Here is a 23514-nt window from a genome sequence, read left to right as displayed (position 1 = left end):
TGCTGAGCAGTGTTCAAGCAGTGGGCGAACATGCGTACTGTAACCTACTTCCTTCGCTTTCGGACTGACTTTCCTCAGGATTCTTCCAATGAATCTCAGTCTGGCATCTGCTTTACCGACAATCAACTTTATGTGATCATTCCATTTGAAATCACTCCTAATGCGTACTCCGAGATGATTTATGGAATTAACTGCTTCCAGTTGTCGACCTGCTATATTGTAGCTAAATGATAAAGGATCTATCTTTCTATGCATTCGCAGCACATTACACTTGTCTACATTGAGATTCAATTGCCATTCCCTGCACCATGCGTCAAATTCGCTGCAGACACTCCTGCATTTCAGTACAATTTTCCATTGTTACAACCTCTCGATATACCACAGCATCATCCGCAAAAAGCCTCAGTGAACTTCCGATGTCATCCACAAGGTCATTTATGTATATTGTGAATAGCAACGGTCCTACGACACTCCCCTGCGGCACACCTGAAATCACTCTTACTTCGGAAGACTTCTCTCCATTGAGAACGACACGCTGCGTTCTGTTATCTAGGAACTCTTCAATCCAATCACACAATTGGTCTGATAGTCCATATGCTAGTAATCACTGACCAAAATAAAATGCTATTTTGGTGGAAAGCTGTGAAAATCAGCTTATCGATTTTAAACCGACATTTTGGCCTTCATTAATATTCCAGATTGAAAGTAGTTCTAGTTCTAATTTAAACTATGAATGAAGCTAGCCGAGAGCACAAAAAAAAAAGGGAACTGCATATTGGAACTATTTAAGAAATCGTACACACCTTTTTATTGAGACTGGTATACATGCCTACAGTCCGTCCGTTCTACATTTTTTAGTTATGTTACGGGAGTGACGAGAATTCTTGTGAAAAAGGCCGTAGCACCGAAGTCGACAAATCGGCAGGTGGCCGCAGTCGGCTCCTCGTCCTCTTTCGCGAGTAGGAGGCGCTCACACGTTTAATTTCCAGCGTGCTTGTGCTTACTCCAGCGTTGCTCGTCATCTTTTCAACGGCATTTAGTTACCCCGTCACTAATCACCATACAATACGCCATAGCACTTTCTTTAAGTTTCATAGGTGGCCTGTACTGTGTGGTGTCTCGTGCACTGTTCGTTTTTATGACTCTGGAAACGGTGCAATTTGGCAATCATAAATCTTACCCGGCCGCCAGATTTAAATCAGCACCTTGTACAAAGCTTTTACGTATGATACACACAGTCCAGTCTCTAGTTCAGTAATTAAGATTTGAATGATTCGGTTTTACACGATACTAACTTCTGTTGCTGTGCTTTAAGGCTGGATATTACATACTGAAAGTAGTTACAAGGGCAGCCAATTATTTTGCTCGCGTTGAGTTACTGCAGAAAGGAACGCTTCTAAGTGTTGTCAGATTAGAACCATTGCAAAATACAATACTAAATGTTACTGTAAGGCACAAAGAACAACCTACTCCCATACAACGTCCACTATCTTTGCTAGTATGACGCCTTGACTGATACTGACAAGGGATTTCAAATTGATTCCGTATTTCTGGATTTCCGGATGGCTCACTGTACCACACAATCGGCTTGTAGTGATATTGCGTGCTCATGGAATATCGTCTCAGTTATGTGACTGGATTAGTGATTTCCTGTCAGAAAGGTCACAGTTCGTAGTAACTGACGGGAAGTCATCGAGTAAAACAGAGGTGATTTCTGGCGTTCCCCACGATAGTGTCATAGGCCGCTTGCTGTTCCTCATCTGTGTAAACGATTTTTAAGACAATCTGAGCAGCCATCTTAGGTGGTTTGCAGATGACGGCCTCGTTTACCGACTAATAATGCCATCAGAAGCTCAAAAGATATTACAAAACGATTTAGAAACGATATCTGTATGTTGCGAAAATTGGCAATTGACCCTAAATGACGAAAAGTGTGAGGTCATCCACACGAGTGACAACAGGAATTCGTTAAACTTCGTTTACACGATACTCGAGTCAGATCTAAAGCCCATAAATTCAACGAAATACCTAGGAATTACAATTACGAACAACTTAAAATGGAAGGAACAAACAGAAAATGTTGTGGGGAAAGCTAACCAGAGACTGTGTTTTATTGGCAGGACACTTAGAAAACGTAACAGATCTACTAAGGAGACTGCCTACACTACGCTTGTCCGTCCTCTTTTAGCATATTGCTGCCCGGTTATCAGACAGGAATGACGGAGTACATCGGAAGAGTTCACAGAAGGGCAGCAAGTTTTGTATTATCGGAAATAGGGGAGAGAGTGTCACTGAAATGATACAAGATTTGGGGTGGACATCTTTATTACAAAGGCGTTTTTCGTTGCGGCGGAATCTTCTCACGATATTCCACTCACCAACTTTCTCCTCCGAATGCGAGAATATTCTGTTGACGCCGACCTACATAGAGAGAACCGATCACCATGATAAAATAAGGGAAATCAGAACTCGTACGGAAACATATAGGCGTTCGTTGTTTCCGCGCGCTATACGCGATTGGAATTATAGACAACTGTGAAGCTCGATCGATGAATCGTCTGCCAGACACAAACGTGATTCGGAGACTATCCATGTCCATGTAGAAAACAAAACAAGGACTGAGTGTTTCCTAAATGATACTAACAGCATCATCCGTGAGCGCCTCCTAGTACTTGCAAGAATCGAATGAATTGTTCTTGCTACGCCATGTACGATGAGCACTGAAGGTGTTTGTTTCGCTGCAAAAGATGCACACTGCGAATCGACGTATTACGATTTCTGTTAAAAAGAAGTTCTAACTGTAAAACTATTGGTACCATAAATTACCGTTAACTACCGAAGTTCAAACTGGCGACAACTAGTGCAAGACGCGGTATAATGCAACAGATGCGTGTACCTTTACCTCGCAATTCAATTCTATACAAAAAAGCTTCATAATCACAGCAACAACGGTCTACTGTCTGGAGCGGAAAGGTCGGGGAAGAAGGCCAGTGTTCACTCTGTCTGCTTGCCGGGGGTCTCATCCCTGATGTGGAGGAGGCCCTGCCGGCGGCGATAGAGAGCACTGGGTGCACCCGGCTGCAAAGTGTTGCTCATGTCGCCACCAAAGACTCCTGCCGTCTGGGTTCACAGGTCATCCTCAGTTCATGCAGGCGGTTGGCGGAGTTGGTGAAGGCGGAAAGCCTCGCTCGCGGGGTGGAATCTCAGCTAACTATTTGTAGTATCGTTTCCAGAACCGATCGCGGTCCTCTGGTTTGGAGCCGAGTGGAAGGCTTAAACCAGAGGCTCAGGCAATTCGGCGGAGATCTGGGGTGCAAATTTCTCGACCTCCGCTATAGGGTGGAGAAATGTAGGGTCCCCTGAATAGGTCAGGCGTGCACTACACGCAGGAAGCGGCTACAAGGGTAGCGGAGTACGTGTGGAGTGCACATGTGGGATTTTTAGGTTAGTGAATTCCCTCCCTAGGCCCGACATGACGCCTCCTGAGACGCGACAAGGTAGCAGTAGGCGAAACGCAACAGGGAATGACAATATTAGTGTGGTAATAGTAAACTGCAGGAGCGTCTATAGAAAGGTCCCAGAACTGCTCTCATTAATAAACGGTCACAATGCCCACATACTACTAGGGACGGAAAGTTGGCTGAAACCAGATGTAAACAGTAATGAAATTCTAAACTCCGATTGGAATGTATACCGCAGAGACAGGCTGGACAGTGAAGGGGGAGGAGTGCTTACAGCGATAAAAAGCGCAATAGTATCGAAGGAAATTGACGGAGATGCGAAATAATTTGGGTGAAGGTCATGGTTAAAGCAGGCTCAAACAGTGTAATTGGATGTCTCTGTAGCCCCCCTGGCTCAGCAGCTGTTGTGGCAGAGCACCTGAAGGACAATTTGGAAAATATTTCTAGTAGATTTCCCGACCATGTTATAGTTCTGGGCGGAGATTTTAATTTACCAGATATAAGACTGGGAGACTCAAACGTTTATAACGGGTGGCAGGGACAAAGAATCCAGTGAAATTTTTTAAGTGCATTATCTGAAAACTATCTTGAGCAGTCAAACAGAGAACCGACTCGTGGCGATAACATATTAGACCTTCTGGTGACAAACAGACCCGAACTATTTGAAACAGTTAACGCAGAACAGGGAATCAGCGATCATACAGCGGTTACAGCATCGGTGATTTCAGCCGTAAATATAAATATTAAAAAAAGCTAGGAAGATTTTTCTGTTTAGCAAAAGTGTCAAAAACCAGATTTCAGAGTATTGGACGGCGAAATACAAAGGTTTTGTCTTAAGTACACATAGTGTTGAGGATCAGTGGACAAAGGTCAAAACCATCGTACAATATGATTAGATGAGTATGTGCCAAGCAAGATCGTAAGAGACGGAAAAGAGCCACCGTGGTACAACAACCGAGTTAGAAAACTGCTACGTAAGCAAAGGGAACTTCACAGCAAACATAAGCATAGCAAAAGCCTTACAGACAAACAAAAATTACAAGCGAAATGTAGTGTGAGGAGGGCTATGCGAGAGGCGTTCATGAATCCGGAAGTAAAGTTCTATGTACTGACTTGGCAGAAAATCCTAAGAACTTTTGGTCTTATGTTAAAGCGGTAGGTGGATCAAAACAAAATGTCCAGACACTCTGTGACCAAAATGGTACTGAAACAGAGGATGACAGACTAGAGGCCGAAATACTGAATGTCTTTTCCAAAGCTGTTTCACAGAGGAAGACTGCACTGTAGTTCCTTCTCTAGATTGTCGCACAGGTGACAAAATGGTAGATATCGAAATAGATGACAGAGGGATAGAGGAACAATTAAAATCGCTCAAAAGGGGAAAGGCCACTGGACCTGATGGGATACCAGTTCGATTTTACACAGAGTACGCGAAGGAACTTGCCCCGCAGGTCTCTAGAAGAGCGTAGCGATCCAAAAGATTGGAAAAGCGCACAATTCATCCCCGTTTTCAAGAAGGGACGTCGAACAGATGTGCAGAACTATAGACCTATATCTCTAACGTCGATCAGTTGTGCAATTTTGGAACACGTATTATGTTAGAGTATGAAGACTTTTCCGGAGACTAGAAATCTACACTGTAGGAATCAGCATGGGTTGCAAAATAGATAATCGCGTGAAACCCGCTCGCGCTATTCGTCCACGAGACTCAGAGAGCCATAGACACGGGTTCCCAGGTAGATGCCGTGTTTCTTGACTTCCGCAAGGCATTTCACACAGTTCCCCACAGTCGTTTAATGAACAAAGTAAGAGGATATGGACTATCAGACCAATTGTGTGATTGGATTGAAGAGTTCCTACATAACAGAACGCAGCGTGTCGTTCTCAATGGAGAGAAGTCTTCCGAAGTAAGGATTTCAGGTGTGCCGCAGGGGAGTGTCGTAGGACCGTTGCTATTCACAATATACATAAATGACCCTGTGGATAACATCGGAAGTTCACTGAGGCTATTTGCGGATGATGCTGTAGTATATCGAGAGGTTGTAACAATGGAAAATTGTACTGAAATGCAGGAGGATCTGCAACGAATTGACGCATGGTGCAGGGAATGGCAATTGAATCTCAATGTAGACAAGTGTAATGCGCTGCGAATACACAGAAAGAAATATCCTTTATCTTTTAACTACAATATAGCAGGTCAGCTACTGGAAGCAGTTAATTCCATAAATTATCTGGGAGTACGCATTAGGAGTGATTTAAAATGGAATGACCAAATAAAATTAATCGTTCGTAAAGCAGATGCCAAACTGAGAATCACTGGAAGAGTCCTAAGGAATTGCAGTCCGAAAGAAAGGAAGTAGGTTACAGTACACTTGTTCGCCCACTCTTGAATACTGCTCACCGGTGTGGGATCCGTACCAGATAGGGTCGACATAAGAGATAAGAGAAGATCCAACGGAGAGCAGTGCGCTTCGTTACAGGATCATTTAGTAATCGCGAAAGCGTTACGGAGGTGATAGGTAAACTCCAGTGGAAGACTCTGCAAGGAAGACGCTCAGTAGATCGGTACGGGCTTTTGTTTAATTTTCGAGAACATACCTTCACCGAGGAGTCAAGCAGTATATTGCTCCCTCCTATGTATATCTCGCGAAGAGACCATGAGGATAAAATCAAGAGAGATTAGAGCCCACACAGAGGCATACTGTCAATCTTTCTTTCCACGAACAATACGAGACTGCAATAGAAGGGAGAATCAATAGAGATACTCAAGGTACCCTCCGCCACACACCGTCAGGTGGCTTGCGGAGTATGAGTATGGATGTAGATGTAGATGTAGAGCGTAAGTACATGTAAGAGTTACACGATTATTAATTTAGCAATTGGTAATTCCTATTACAAGTCTACAGAATTGTGGAATAGGATAGTAATTAAATGCTCCGATATTACGCTTTCAGTAACACCAACAGCTGTATATTAATTACACGACCATTTTCTACAGTACATTAATGTTAACTGAATTGTGAAATTCAACCAGATATAATGGACAGTTGTTGCTAGATGGGTGGAGTGCACAATTCATGTAAATTGAATCCGTGAGACCTGTCTTAATGCATTGAAGGTTAGATATCCGCGTTCAGTTTACAGCTGACACTTATGCGGTGACGAGAATAGTCGTGTGATTATTATATTTTATAAAAAGTAAGGCAGTTTGTATTCCTTATATGTAAAAGTTTATGACGAGCCGCAGTCCCACACCCACTTCAATAATGAATCATCTAAAACTTAATATACGATAAGAGTTATTAACTTAATACTTACTGCACTCGCCACACATCTGCTGAGAAACTGCTACCCTGTAAAATTAAAACGAAATTGTGTAAAATATAGATGAAGAAAGAATTGACGAGAAGCTGGGTGGACAATACTTAACACATCTTAGAGAGAAACTTGTACAAACATTTAAAAATACAGTTCTAATGAATATCATAAAAATAAGTTTTGCCGGGCATCTGTACAGTATCTGATCGGTGGTACCTGTAGACTGACTGATAGGCGGAGTGCGTCCGGCCTCCTCCGTCTTTACGACGGCTTGATCTCTTCTGTGACACTTTCAATGAGCTATGTCAATGTGTGTGGAGGAATGGCAGTGCACTCTTCTTCAAGACCCGAAATCAAGGGAGGTACTGACTTTCTAACTCATCAGTAAGTGTTCCATTGGGCGCAGGACCGGGCTCTGAGCAGGAGAGTCAGTTTCAAACGGTTGCCTAACAGATTCTGCTTTATGATAGGGCTGATCTCCATGCTGATACAATCATCGTCTCCCAACAGTTCTTCTACTGTACACGGAAAACGTGCTTTAAAATGTGTCATATCCCCTCCCGCATTTAGCGGTTTCTTATGCGCAATACGGGTACCCTACCCTAACCAGAAATAACAACCCCGTATCCCACCACCATCTGCTCCGTACTTCACTGTTAAACTACACGTGACGACAGCTTTTTAAGTTCTCTACACATCTGCTAAGCCCAAACCCTTCTATCGTATTGCCACAGGGACTGCGCGATTCGTCACTCCAAATCACTCTTTTCCAGCACTTCGAGGGTCGCGTAGCACTTATTACAGAAATGTGTAGCTTACGAAAAACTGCTCGATCCTTGTACCCTATTCTTTTCAGCTGCCTAGCGTGAACCCGTGGTCTACGGATAGCGTAGCCAGTTCTAACCCAACCAATTCTTAAATTTTGGATAAAAGTCATCACCAATGGGGGCCGAAGACTTCCGGCGTAAGAAGTCACCCTCATCCTGCCAAAGAGGCCGAAGAGCGGACGGAGGTTCGGGGCACTCTCTTGCTCTTGGGTGGGAAACTGTTCCTAAACGGCGGAAGAATCAGCAATGATCAATAGCATGAGGATCTAGAAGGCAATGGAAACTACAGCACTAAAGATATATAACGTGTATTCATAGTACACGTGACATGTAATCGAAAAAGTGTAATGACGACCTCTCCATTGGCAAAAGATTCCAACTAGGCTTAGTCCCCTATTCGGATCTCCGGAAGGCGACTGCCAAGGAGGAGGTGACCATGAGAAAAGGTTTGAATAGCTCACGGAAGGATAACGTTCTACGAACCGGGGCGTGGAATATCAAAAGTTTCCACATGATAGAGAAGCTAGAATGCAAAGGGAAATGATGAAGCTCAATCTACAGATGGCGGGGGTCAGTGAAGTGAAATAGAAAGAAGACAAAAGATTTCTGGTGAGACGATTACAGGGTAATATCAACAGCGGCAGAAGATGGTAAAATTGGAGTATGATTCTTTATCAATAGGAAGATATGGCAGAGAGTGAGTTACTATGAACAGTTAAGTGATAAGGTTGGTCTCATCAGCATCGACAGCAAATCAACATCGACAACAATAGTTCAGATGTACATGCCGACGTCATCAGCATCGACAGCAAATCAACATCGACAACAATAGTTCAGATGTACATGCCGACGTCGCAAGAAGAAGATGATGAAACAGAGAAAGTATATGAGGATACTGAACGGCTAATTTAGTATGTAAAGGGAGATGAAAATCTAATAGTCATTGGAGATTTGAATGCGGTTGTATGAGAGAGAGGGAGGGAGGGAGAGGGGAGAGGGGGGAGGGAGGAGGGGGAGGGGAGAGAGAGAGAGAGAGAGAGAGAGAGAGAGAGAGAGAGAGGAGAAGAAGAAGAAAGGGTTACAAGAGAATGTGGGCTTCGTAGTAGGAATGACGGAGGAGAAAGACTAATTAAGTTCTGTAATAAATTTCAGATGGTGAGAGCGAATACTCTGTTCAAGAATCACAAGAGAAGGAGGTATACGTCTTGGAAAGATTTCAGTTAGATTACATCACTATTAAGCAGTTTCCGAAATCAGATATTGGATTGTTAAGTCGTACACAGGGGCAGATATAGACTCAGATCACAATTTGGTAACGATGACGAGTAGGCTGAAATTAAAGAGAATAGTCAGAAAGATTCAATGCACAAAGGCGTGGGATACGGATGTACGAAGGGATGAAGAGATACGCTTGAAGTTCTGTGAGGCTATTATGCTCCGATAACAAACAGCTCCGTAGGCAGTACATTTGAAGAGGAATGAACATCTCCCAGAAGTGCAATCACTGAAGCTGGAGAGAAAAACGTAGGTAGAGTGACGGTAACTGCAGATAAACCGTGGGTAGCAGAAGAAATAATTCAGCTGATCGACGAAAGGAGGAAGTGCAAAAATGGTCAGGGAAATTCAGGAAGGCAAAAATACAAGTCACATAGGAATGAAATAAATAGGAAGCGCTGGGAAGCTAAGGCAAAATGGTACGTCAAAACTGTGAAGAAATCAAAAAAGAAATGATTGTCGGGGAGTTGCTAGTCTCCTACCGAGCACCTTTCCAGTTGGTGGATAGGGGGATGTTCACCGGATATGGTGGATACCGGGGTAATAAAATACCTGGGGTGGACCAAAACTAGTACCAAGGGCACGGCGGTCCCACATGTCAGTGGCAGTACACCAACAGCGTCTGGTTCACATGTTAGTTGCGGCTGATAAAATATAAGGGCTAACCACCTTGAGAGTTAACTTCGTCACCCAGTAGGGTGACCCCATACACACACTCGATCGACTCAACATGAAGAGAAATATCAACAGAAATAGTACCTCAGGTGGTACCAATCCACCCCCAGTCATGATGTGCCAAGCAGGTCATCAGATTCTGGGGAGCCTGCACCTTCTTATACGGATGCAGGAACTTTAGAACGTAACCAAGGCAAGTTCAATTCAGCATGCTATGAACATTTCCTTGAAAATGTAATCACGTCTGGAGCTCTACTTTGGTTTCCCGAAGGACGTCTCACTTACCAACATGATAACCATCCATCACACACTAGCAATAGGATTCAGAGCTCGTTTCAAAGGAGAGGGAATATTACTCAAAGCCTTTCGTGGCCTCCGAAGTCACTTGATCTCAATCCCATTGAGCACGTATGGGCTCAACTTAATAAGACTCTGCGGGACAATTGGCTACACCCTCCTCTGCAAAATATGGATGCCCTATGGGATTTGGTTCTTTCTTTATGGAAGAGAATTGCCGTGGATGAGGACTTTTTCCACATGCCACAAAGGATCCAAGCTTTGCTTGATGCCAATGGCATGTGGACAAAATACTGAAGCTATACGTGGTGTACTCTTCATTTTATTTTATTTCATTTCATTTTTCTGTAAAAGGCCTACATGGTTATTAGGCCAACAATATTAATTTCAAAATACAAATCTACTTGCTACTGTATTACTTGTATTTTTATGGGAGGCCAAATGAATATCGCCCTTCAAGGAAAGTTATTAGTATTTTTATGGAAGGCTAGACAAATATTACCTTCTAAGGAAGCTTTTTTTTAGACATTAAATTCACAAACCGTAGTTATTTATTGAAGAGAATACTGAAAAAAGGAAAAAAAATAATTTAATGACAGAAATTAAATAAAGCACGAAACATTTGCGACGCGATGAAAAAACTGGCCGCAGTATAATTCGCTCCGATACATGCTGCACCTACGAGTACAGTAAGCTGACAGACTACCAAGGAGCTACCAACCTTTTTCTTTTTGCGTAACGGTGGAATGGGCTCACCGTGGTTGAAGGACGAATATTAACGGGAAACGATAGATACTGGAAGACACATCCACTCGCTCGTGTAATCAGAGCATAAGGACTTGGAAAAGTATTCCTATCAGCTGATACGTTTCTCTTAGCTGAAAACTATAGTCACCAGGTGGCGGAGGAAGTAATTACAAATAAGTACATCCATTTTCAATATTTTTACTATGACCACTTATCTGTTTGTTTAAAGATTAGACTATTACAAAATGGAATGTTTTGAAAGAATATGAAACCTAAAAAAGCCTACAACTGCACAATTTGTAGCGAATTACGGTTTAAAATACTACCTGCACAGGTCTAAATAAAAAAAAAAAATTACTACTGACTCCGGTTAGTTACAACGCTCGCCCTTTACGTTCGTAAGCCGTCAGCCTATCCACTCAGCTACTGGAACAGACGTGAAACGCTGGTCGTCATAGTGATTCTACAACGTGGGGTTCTGGTACTTCAACCGTGTATATGTTCTCAAATAATTATTTTCAAAAGCAATTATACGAAGAGTTAAACTGCAATGAATCTGGACATATACAATATCCTATTATATTGCTTCTATTTGACGATGTGAACACCAAGCTGAATTCCACAGACCACTAGACTTGTGAACACTGGCACTTCTGAACCTGGGCATGCGCAATGCTCTGTTCTCGGGCACTAAATTATTCGGCCCGGGCAATATTTTCGCCTCACATTGAACAAGACCAAGAAGGAAGTGCTAGGATTGGCTAAAAATGGTTCAAATGGCTCTGAGCACTATGGGACTCAACTGCTGTGGTCATAAGTCCCCTAGAACTTAGAACTACCTAAACCTCACTAACCTAAGGACATCACACACATCCACGCCCGTGTGCTCGGATTGAAAAGGGTGTTAGGCTTCACGCTTAGTATTCAGTCTATTCATCGAAGATACAATGAGTAGAACAAAAGAAATGTTGAAGAGTGAGATTAAAATTCAGGATGAAAGGATATCATTGATAAGATTCGCTGATGACGTCGCTATCCTAAGTGAAAGTGAAGAAAAACTGCAGCATCTGTTGAATGGAACGAACAATCCAATGAGTACGGAATATGGATTGAGAATAAGTCGAAGAAAAACGAAAGTAATGAGAAGTAGCAGAAATGAGAATAGAGAGAAAACAGGTGACCTGAGCATCAGGAAGTAGACGAGGTTAAGGAATTCTGCTACCTAAGCAGCAAAATAAGCCATGACGATCGGAGCTACGAGGACATAAAAAGCAGACTAGCGCTTGCGAAAAGGGCATTCCTGGGGAAAAGAAGTCTACTAATATCAAACATAGGCCTTGATGTGGGGGACAAATTGATGAGAACGTACCTTTGGAGCGCAGCATCGTATGGCAGTGGAACACGGACTGTGGGAAAGCCTGAACAGAAGAGAATCGAAGCCTTTGAGACGTGGTGCTACAGAAGAATTTTGAAAATTCGGTGGACTGACAAGGCACGGAATGAGGTGGTCCTCCGGACAATCGGCGAGGAAAGAGACATATGGAAAAAAGAAACTGACAAGAAGGAACAGGATGACAGGACATCTGTTACGACATCAGGGAATATCTCCCGTGGCACTAGAGGAAGCTGTAGAGGGTAAAACCTGTAGAGGGCGACAGAGATTGGAATACATGCACCAGATAATTGAGGGCGTGTAAGAAAACAGTCACTGAGCTATTTGGACTGCTGGTAACACTCCGGAACTCACGAGTGATTACTTCTGCCGATTTCGTGCGGTTATTTACACCTTCCTCCACAAAGCTAGACGGTTTTTGTCGGTCAGTGGCCGGTGTCTGCCTGGTACTTGTTTAGGTGTGGCTGTTCCTTCGCGTTTTCATTTCATTATGGATTTGTTACTCAGTGGACATCCGATGACTGGTGCGCGTTCGAAGTCAACAACCTCTCGTGGCCGATCCAGCCTGCTGTTACTGCCCCTCTAGTGATAAAAAGAAGTGTCGTGTGACTAGGGCCTCCCGTCGGGTTAGACCGTTCGCCGGGTGCAAGTCTTTCGATTTGACGCCACGATTAGGACAACAGAACACCCAGTTCCTGAGTGGAGAAAATCTCCGCCCCTGCCAGGAATCGATCCTGGGCCCCTAGCATTAACATTCTGTCGCGCTGACCACTCAGCTAGGACTCCTCTAGTGATGATACAACAGTATTGACGGGGAGCACAGCATACGACAAAAGGCCTCATGAAACTAAAAACGAAATAGCTTCAATAGGAACTAAAAATTAATAACAATCAAAATAAATTGGGTTTGTTTGAAAACGAACATCAGCGAAATAAAAATCAGTTGCACGTCATCCCATTCGTTTAATTCCTGAGGAGAGCACACTACGTTCACGCACTTTCATCCGACAGAGGAAAATCAGAAATGTTTGCTGCAGGGAGTTCGCTATGCTCTGATTTAAATTAGTTGGCATTTGAGTCTGTCGCGAGAAGTAGCGTCTGTAGGCAGCCGCCACAGCACTCCGCTCACTGCGGCAATACAAAATAATTTTGCAGTCTTTATATTCTACAAATATCATTGAAATATCTGTAACTGACGTACGGTATAGGTCTCCATATACTGTCTGCATGAGTATCTAAAATCGGTTCTTGATTCTAATCAGGGGCAGATTTTCGTTCATTTTTTGAAACGGGCGGAATTTTCCCGTAAAAAAATCGGGTGAAATTTTCTCGTCCGCGAAACAGCGCAGAACCTGTCAAATCGTAACAGCGCGTTGGAGTGAGCTGTTTTTTCGGCAAGCCTCTCGGTCGTTTGGGAACCTGGTAACGCCGCTTGCCTCTCAGTTGCAGGGCTTGGCAACCACGGACAGCGTTTCAACAAGACAGTGCACCGCCTGACAGCGCTTTCCAACTGTTCGCCAGTTCTCTCTCGTATTAGGCCTTTCTGAACAGGCGGGTCGGTAAGACACCGTGCCCACCAGGCATACACAACGGTAACCAATTTACACAGATACGCTTCAACCACGACCGGTTTGAACTAATACTAGTACAACTGAAGCGCATCTCTCTAAATTAATCCTCATGCCTCTCTGTTGCTCATGTCGTACTTGCCAATTTTTTTTAAATATATGGTTATTTAAAATTTGCAACACACCGCTCGGCAGTATCCAGTACAGTTTCCTACAAATAAATTTCTGTGATCAGGAAAAGATCCCGCGTTCAATTTATATCTCAAAAACTATTAAACTAAACTACTCCCGAACAGGCCATGAAGGCCCAACGGTACCGACCGGCCGCCGTGTCATCCTCAGCCCACAGGCGTCACCGGATGCGGAGACGGAGGGGCATGTCAGCACACCGCTCCCCCGGCCGTGTGTCAGTTTCCTAGACCGGAGCCGCTATTTCTCAATCAAGTAGCTCCTCAGTTTGTCTTACAAGGGTGAGTGCACACTGCTTGCCAACAGCGCTCGGCAGACCGGATGGTCACCCATCCAAGCGCTAGCCCAACCCGACAGCGCTTAACTTCGGTGACCTGACGGGAACCGGTGTTACCACTGCGGCAAGGCCGTTAGCTCTCGAAAACTATTGGGCTTACTGAAATATATTATTATTTTTTAGATGATTACCAAAATATCTAGCTCCGTAACTGATCTTTCTATCGTAACGTATTGCATTGTGTTTGACACGTTTAAGCTTCGAAAACGGCTTTTTACTGCGATTGTGTCAATATTTAACTCTGATCAAGTACCACGTTTAAAACTGTATCTCACACAAAACTCAAGTAAATATTCTGAAATTCAGGATCTCTAGTCACCACTCCTATCCTCTTTTGGCCATTATTACCGCACATCGTTAGGCGTGCGGAATGGTACTTCTATTACTGCAACTGGCCGGCCACAACGCTTTGCGCAGCGTAAGTTGGCAACACAGAGGGCGCCGACAATCCCCGTCAGGCTCCGACTGTTGAATTGCTGGCGAGAGCACTGTCAAATGGCAACTGCTTTGAACCTGGAAACCGTGCTCAGATACAGCATAGGCCGCAAATCACCCTCGCCGGCAATGAGACGCGTCCATATGCGTACATGGTATAGCCGCCCAGAACACGACTGGCCCACCTCCCTGCTAGCTGAACCACAGCGTTAACAAGGCCTGACGCAGGTCCTACACTAATCGGCCAAGGTCTTCCGACGCGACAGCTAAAGGTTAACAGTATGATCCACCGTAGGCCATTCAGCGCTACGGTTTTTTTTATTCATGTTACAAAGACGTAATTGTCTTACGCGATTTGGGAAAACCACAGAAAAACTGAAACTGTACGACCTGCCAGCCATTTAAACCTCCGTCCTCCCTAAGGCGAGTCCGGTGACCCGCGATCTCACTCACTAGATATCACAAACGAAATCGAAAGGTTGCACCCCATATTTGTCGTGCGTTGTGGCTAAGAAAGAGATAACGTTGTTAATCGCATTAGAAACCTTCGCTGACTCGTCGGAATACTGACAATAACATGCAACCAATAAAATGGCGCCACAGTCACAACCAAAGAAAAAAAATGTCGAATACAACTGTTGTCTCAAAGATAAAACTATCTGAGGTAAAGTTTGTTGTGACACTAATAAAACAAACGTTAACTTCTTAACGTTCCCCATACGTCCGCACACTGCGTTCGGCACCTATAAAAAGAAAACTTTTAGAATTACTATCGACCTGTTCCACACTACCAACAAGTGTCTTTCACATATTTTCGTGAGTTACAGCACCAGAGCTCAAAGTACAAACAGCTCAACGTAAAGATGTGTGAAAGCGACTATGGGTATTCTCTTTACATGCAGCAGTTTCATATGACATTCTAGCGGTTTACAACTTTGTTCTTCCATCCAGATAACTTCCGCACCGGAAGGGGCATATTCAGTTGGGAGAAGGGAGAGGGAGGGAGGACACACATCGATGCGTGTTGCGTTATGTCGCCCCCCCCCCCCCCGTAAGAACATTATATTTTTAGAAATATCAATTCTCTGGCTTGACCTAGCTTTTTCGGGAATAAATCAATATGGAGAAAGTATGACTTTCGGAAGCAGCACTAAGTTGGAAAACTGGAACCTATCTTTAACACAGACTACTTTCTAGCTGCTCCTCTGCGGACTCGCGGCAAGGAAAATAAGCCCCACCAATGACTGACCGACCACAGAAGACGTGCTGCCAACAACGGTTTCCGAGTTCACAGGAAGGACGAGCGAACGAGCAAATAAAAAGGAGCCGAGTAGCACGAATGAAAACTGCGTCCAGCGAAATTTGCGCCCGTACTAAAATCTGTGAAGTCGCGCCCAGTAATCCACGCTCATTGGGTGACGGCCTGCCTGTCTGACTGTTCCCTAAGAGTCGACCCCCACCGGGCACGCCCCCTACGCCCATAGTCGGGTGCCACGCCGTCCTGTCCCAGCTGCGACGTAAATACACTGCTGGCGGATGAAGGTCGACATAACGTTGCACGATATGTCCCCCTACAAACGCATATTGCACTGGTTCTGATTGTTTTAAAGTGCTTTTGTTTCTTTTCGTGATTAAAGCGTGCTTTCGTTTCTTCTATGGTGCCTAGTCTGTCCATATATGAAAATTCGTTATACACTGTGTCGTTAAAAATGTTCGTTATTACGCCAGGTTATTTATGAAGCATAATAATTCCAATTACAATGAAAGCAGGTGCTGACAGGTGTGAAAATTACCGAACTATCAGCTTGGAAAAACTTGAGCAATACGCGTGAGACTACGACTTATCTCAGAAGGGAGATTACCGAAAAGCAAGCCTACGTTTCTAGCATTTGTAGACCGAAACGCCTTCCCCTAATGTTGAATGGAAGTCTGTCTTTCGAATTCTGAAGGTGGCTGGGGCAAAATACACGACGCGAAAAGCTATTTACAATTTGTACAGAAATCAGACGGCAGTTATAAGAGTCGAGGGACAAAAAAGGGAAGTAGTGGTTGGGAAGGAAGTGAGACAGGGTTGTAGCCTATCACCGATGTTATTCGATCTGTATATTGAGCAAGCATAGTAGGAAACAAAAGAAAAATTTCAAGTAGGAATTAAAATCCATGGAGAAGAAATAAAAAAACTTTGAGACTTGCCGACGACATTGTAATTGTCACAAACAGCAAAAGACTTGGAAAAGCAGTTGAACGGAACGGACGGTGTCTTGGAAGGAGGATATTAGATGAACATTTGAATTCAAAGAAATAGTATCGGCAGCAATTGAGAGATTTTTACCAAATAAATTAACAAACGACGGAGCTGATCCCCCATGGTACACAAAATGAGTCAAAACTCTCTTGCAGAAACAAAAACAAAAAAAAAAAAAAGAAAAAAAAAAAAAATCATTGCCAAATTTAAACAAACGCAAAATCTCCAAGATTGGCGATCTTTAATAGAAGCTCCAAATTTAGCGCGGAATTTGTCTCGAAATCTGGCAGGAAGTCCAAAGCTATTCTGGTCGTATGTGAAGTATGCGAGCGACAAGATACAATTAATGGCTTTTCAGCGCGATAGCAATGGAGATACTATCGAAGACAGTGCTGCCAAAGCAGAGTTACTAAACACAGCCTTCCGAAATTACTTCACTAAAGAAGACAAATAAATATTCCGAAAGTCGAATCAAGAACAGCTGCCAACAGGAGTAACGTAGAGGCAGATATCCTCAGAGTAGTGAACCACTTAATAAAAGCAAGTCTTCTGGTCCTGACTGTATTCCAATCAAGTTCCTTTCAGGGTATGCTGATAACAGGGTTTTCCCCGGTTGAAAATACACTTTCTCCCGGGTGAAAATACACTTTTTCCGTGTTAAGTGACAGTATGCTTTTCCTCGGTACTGTAAAAGTTATCAATTCTTTAAATGTTTGTGGTTTTATACACCGACGTAGAATTTCCCGGCACTTTAGAAAACGAAACTCAGGGGGGAAAATCACGTTTTGGAAAGATCTTTACAGTAACATGTACGCTGCATATTTTCGTGTTACAAAGGTATAAACTCGAATTCCACCAAATACCGCATGTTACTTTCCGAAGCATAGAAATCGAGATTGCGACGCGGTTTTGTAAGCCAGTCATAGCTCATGTCACGTGATCTCGCCAGCTGATGACAGCATAGGACACGTGATGTACTCAGCCAATAGCAATATCACTCTTCAGTAGCGCGAACACACAAATAAGAAAACTTAATGGTTTAAATTAATATACATAGTGTTGCTACAAAAAAAAAAAAAAAAAAGAAAACAAAGCTTTCGCATATAATATTGGTCCCGAAGATTAATAAGTTGCAGGAGAAGCTAAGCTTCCACATATAATGATCTTTTTTGCGCGTTTTACACTTTAAGATACATCACACAAATGTGCCAGTAAATTTTTTAATAACGACGTAAATGTCTGATCTTCTGGGCTCGAAATTCTTCTAGATGGTCGTCCTGAAAGAGTTGATTTTTAAATGAGAGTCAAACGCTCTGTGGTTTAAGAAATTCATCGTACATTCTCGCACATAGTTCATCTTGAAAGTAACGCTTTTTAAACCACCATACGAAATATTTACACGTGACCTGTTAGAAATTGGTTCGCTTCAGCAGTTGCCAGAGAGCGCCAGATAGCAGGTTTAAATGCGCTTGCGCAGTTACGATGATGCAGGAAGCCCGCATGTACGTACGTGAAAAACATTAAAAGATCTTGCATTATGTCATAAAAGAAACAAGGCATCAGATGATTCTTCAAGAGCATCGGAATTTCGTGAACCATACAGAAATGCATAATTCGGCTTAAAATGTACATTCGTATGTCCAGATCTGGATGTAAATTTTCTTGGACTACCAGTACTGTATTATCTCATGTTTGATTGTTTATTATGGCATAATGCCATACGAGCTAGAAGATGGAAAACGTGCACTTGAAATGCAGCGAACAGTTGAAACTAGCCAACCATGTGAAATTAAACACCTCGTTTCAAATAAATTGAGTGCCTCAGCGGAAAAGAGTAATAAAAGCCAAATCTCTTTAGCAAACCGACAAAAATAACTTCACTGTCCTGCAAGCTGATTAATGCTTGACTGTCAGAAAGGTGGAAATAAAGCCTGAAACTAATAACACATTTTAGACTTCCGTAATTATGCGAACGTATTTTAATTCATTTGATACCTCCCGGCCACAGAAATCCGGTTTGTTTCCATTTAATGTGAGAGCAATAAATGAAGAGGAAACAGCAATATCACTAAACGTAAACACGGGTCACGTGGAGACTCCCCACTACAACTCAGACTGCTCTGTGGATCAGCCCCGGATCTCCGATATTTCCGAACCGGGGCAATATTAGATAGTGGCGCCCACCCACACGTCAGTAGCCAGAAGCGGGAGAAAGTACTACTCATACGCGACTCAAGTGCGCATGCACAAGAGCCCGCCGGCAACTGCTCAAACGAATCTAATGTAAACAGCTGTCACGTCACGTTCATCGGAGGCAATTTCTTGTTGGGAAGCATTGCATGGTCTTCCCAAAGCCTTTGACACACTTCGTTGTTGGCAAATGCTTGTATGGGCACTATGTTTTATTGTTGAATATGGCGTATTTCCTTCGCGACTTAAGTTTTATTTTCTTTTTTTTTTTTTTTCCTCGTTCACGTTTTGTTGCTGCAGTATTTTTCTGCAGAAGCGTGATACAGTAATACACTTTGTTAGAGTATTGGTTCTTACCAGTCAATATTACAAAAATTTAACTGAAAACTAAAACAAAAATTCCCGGAATTCTAAAAAATTCCCGGGTTTTTCCCGGTTTTCCCCCCCAGATGACAAAATTCCCGGGTTTTTCCCGGATCTCCCGGTTGTTCTGGGTCGTACACACCCTGTGATACAATAGGTCTACACTTAATCATATGCAGCCGCTCGCTCGACGAAAGATACGTACCCAAAGAATGGAAAGTTGCACAGGTCACACCAATATTCAAGAAAGATAGTAAGAGTAATCCAATAAACTACAGGCCCGTATCAGTAACGTGGACATGCAACAAAATTTTGGAACATATATTGTGTTCAAACATTATGAATTACCTCGAGGAGAACGGTCTATTGACACACAGTCAACACGGATTTAGAAAGCATCGTTCTTGTGAAACATAACAAGTTCTTTACTCGCACGAAGTGTTGAGTGCTATTGACAAGAAATTTCAAGTGGATTATGTATTTTTGGATTTCCGGAAGGCTTTTGACACTGTACCACACAAGCGACTTGCAGAGAAATTCCGTGCTTATGGAATATCGTCTGAATTATGTGACTGGATTTGTGATTTCCTGTCAGAGGGGTCACAGTTCGTAGTAACTGACGGAAAGTCATCGAGTAAAACAGAAGTGATTTCTGGCGTTCCCCAAGGTAGTGTTACAGGCCCTTTGCTGTTCCTTATCTATATAAACGATTCAGGAGAGAATGTGAGTAGCAGTCTTAGGTTGCCCGCGGATGACGCTGTCGTTTATCGTCTAATACAGGTGTCTCCAAACTACGGCCCGCGGGCCGAAACCGGCCCGCGGGCCGAAACCGGCCCGCGAGGGCCGGCAAACCGGCGCTCGTTAGCTGGCCGGACATCCCCGGTATCCGGCCCGCCAAATATTTGAGATGGTACCTATATGCCAACAATTGAGTTTCGAGGCCTATCGCGACCAATACACCGGGACATTGTCGGAGCTCTATTTTTACAAAGCGGAAGGTCATGGTCAAACTCGTGGCTATTCACAATAAAGAGACAGGCCATTCTCCGTGCGATAGTGGAAAAAAAAAAAAAAAAAAAGAGAACGAAACAGTTAACAGACTAGTTTGGCGAAAACATGTTAAGTACAAAAATTCTTTGCATTTTATTCTACTCACGAGTCTGGTGCAAGTCTTTCAAATGGACGCCACTTCGGCGACTAGCCTATCATTATAGAAGATGCTTCTTAAGCGAGGTTTCACTTTTTTTTTGATTACGTTGTAAAATACACATAGCAAGTAAATTGTATAAAATATTTTTATTTAAAGGCAATTTAAAGAAAATACAATACCTGGTGTACATAATGATATTGGATATTTTAGTTAAACTGATGTATAAAAATAACTGTAATTAATTTATATCTCGAAAACTCACAGTGTTAGAGTATTCACGTAAAGAAATTTAACATCTTAGTGATAATTAGTGACTTTTATGTAGCTGTAACTTTCCTTTCATAATTACCTCCAGTTGTGGATCAAGTTTACTGGTAGAGATAATCATCAGCGACTTCAAATGCTCATCACTTAATTTTGATCTGTAAATACTTTTTGCATGTTTCATTTTGGAAAATGTTTTTTCACACAAATAAGTAGTGCCAAAAGCAGAAAAAAAGCCACGGGAAAATTTATGTAAATTTGGAAACTGTGTGGATGGAAGACACTTATAAAATTCCAGTAATGTTGACTTTGAATGTTTTTCTTTAAAAAAGTCTCTACATTGCAAATCAATAATTTTAAACTGAAGTTCGGCGGGTAACGCTTCTATATCGACGTCAAAGCGATTTTGAAATATCTTGATATCAAACTTCCTGGCAGATTAAAACTGTGTGCCGGACCGAGACTCGAACTCGGGACCTCTGCCTTTAGCGGGCAAGTGCTCTACCAGCTAAGCTACCCAAGCACGACTCACGCCCCGTCCTCACAGCTTTAATGCTTCTGTGAAGTCTGGAAGGTAGGAGACGAGGCGTTTCAACAAGACAGTGCACCGCCTGACAGCGCTTTCCAACTGTTCGCCAGTTCTCTCTCGTATTAGGCCTTTCTGAACAGGCGGGTCGGTAAGACACCGTGCCATGAAGGCCCAACGGTACCGACCGGCCGCCGTGTCATCCTCAGCCCACAGGCGTCACCGGATATCTGAAAAACGTGATTCGAAATTAATACTGTTGTCCAACTAGGATGAACAGTGCTCAACCAGACAATGCGACTTATCACAGGCTGCATACGTAGCACTCAAACTGCATGGCTACCAGTTCTAAGTAACCTCGAACCTCCAGCTCTACGAAGATCAGATGCTATCCTGAAGATCTTCAGAAGAACCCCCAGCTACCCGTACACAGCGATATGTTAATAGCAGAACATCAGCGTCTGAAGTCAAGAAAACCACCTTGGCGAACTGCGCCACATCTTGAAGCCTCCGACTTGAACACCAACGAAGTATGGAGAAGTCAGTGGGAAGAATCGTCAGTGTTCAACGGTCATCTGGTTGAAAAGCCAAAGCAGTTGATCTTAGGGTTTGAGCGCTGCAATCCCAGGAGGTACCAGCAAGCTTCTGAATGATATTGTTACGGGTCGCATCGCGGTTGATGGTTCTCCACTGGCGTCTGGGGAGTGTAAAACCTGGAACTCGCATGGAACGGGTCTTCACTTTTGTGGCCACGTTGGGGAATGTGTGTGTGAAATCTTATGGGACTCAACTGCTAAGGTCCTCAGTCGCTAAGCTTACACACTACTTAACCTAAGTTATCCTAAGGACAAACACACACACCCATGCCTGAGGGAGGACTCGAGCCTCCGCCAGGACCAGCCGCACAGTCCATGACTGCAGCGCCCTAGACCGCTCGGCTAAATCCGCGTGGGTCATGTTGGGGAGATGATGTCGGAAAATCAGGGACCTATCGAGTGTTATTCTGAGGTACGTGTACCTGTATTTTGCTTGTTCAAAAAATGGTTCAAATGGCTCTGAGCACTATGGGACTTAACTGCTGAGGTTATCAGCCCCCTAGAACTTAGAACTACTTAAACCTAACTAACCTATGGACATCACACACATCCTTGCTCGAGGCAGAATTCGAACCTGCAACCTTAGCGGTCTCGCGGTTCCAGGCCGTAGCGCCTAGAACCGCTCGGCCACTGCGGCCGGCTTTTTGCTTGTTATTTCTTACACTGTATACTCTTAAAATTATGTATTTGATCCAAGCTCTGTATCATCATACGATAAATAAATGAAATAAATAAAATTATTAATATCAGAAATGCCTTTGGCACGTTAAAAGCGGGAATGACGTCAAGTTATATCGGGACGGAGGCCGAGGCAGCTATTGACCAACTCTGCCACATCTTTCACCCACCCCACCGCACCTGCGCGCCGTGGTATGATGTTGCGGTCCCTCGACTTTGTTTTGCTGCCCGAACACTCCATGTGACCGCTGCCCGCTGGCTGGCTGGCTAGCTGGCTGCAGGACGAGGTGAACTGGCGCGTCCCAGTTTGCCGGCCGAGCCGAAGCAGTTTGGCGCGCGCGGGAAAGTTCAGTCGTTGTACGCAGCCGCTGCCGCCGCCGCCTTCTCCAAGGGTGCTGCCTGCGGCCGCTCACCGCGGACCTGCGCACTGCCCGAGTCCTAACAGGTGACTGCTCTCCTGGCAACAGGTGCTGCCACGGGGTGAAGTTTGCGCTGAGGCGGGCGCGAGCCACAGCACAGCCGGGTCTGCGTCTGCCGCTACCCTACCCCGTCACGGAAAGCTGCCCTCTCCACGCAGCGTTGTAGGAGTAAAGAGTTTTTCGCGAGTACCTTTTTCCTGGAGGTTTCTCAAAACATTTTCAATTCCGTTTATGAGTCATGAGGGTGTAATTATAAATCTGCATATAAAAATTGCAGAGAGATAAATTTTATGGCGGGGAAGACAGATTTGGTAGTTCTGACAAGATAACCTGCGTACGTCTCTCATTTTGGTTGGTTGTCTGATTCAGGGGAGGGGACCATCAGCGAGATCATCGGTCCCATCGGGTAAGGGAAGGATGGGGAAAGAAGTCGGCCGTGCCATTTCAAAGGAGCCATCCCGGCATTTGCTTCTATTGATGTCGGGAAATCAAGGAAAACCTAAAACAGGACGGCTGCACGCGGGTTTGAACCGTCGTCCTCCCGAATGCGAGTCCAGTGCG

The 23514-nt window shown here is 43.8% G+C and overlaps 1 protein-coding gene and 1 pseudogene across 2 annotated transcripts in view; both read right to left on the bottom strand.

The window, feature by feature from the left end:
- The window catches only part of LOC124615355 (CD109 antigen), an 840079-nt gene that overhangs the window by 571493 nt on the left and 245072 nt on the right, over positions 1 to 23514 (bottom strand). For both annotated transcript variants that reach the window (XM_047143167.1, XM_047143169.1), the window contains exon 2: positions 6780 to 6814. The gene's annotated coding sequence lies outside the window, so the exon portion shown is untranslated. The remainder of the gene's footprint in view (positions 1 to 6779; positions 6815 to 23514) is intronic.
- LOC124617445 lies at positions 14048 to 14165 on the bottom strand (annotated as a pseudogene).

Source organism: Schistocerca americana, chromosome 5 (genome assembly GCF_021461395.2).
Source record: "Schistocerca americana isolate TAMUIC-IGC-003095 chromosome 5, iqSchAmer2.1, whole genome shotgun sequence".
Lineage (NCBI taxonomy): Eukaryota > Metazoa > Arthropoda > Insecta > Orthoptera > Acrididae > Schistocerca > Schistocerca americana.
The sequence above is the reverse complement of the archived record's forward strand: the minus strand, read 5'-3'. Positions and strand labels throughout refer to the sequence as shown.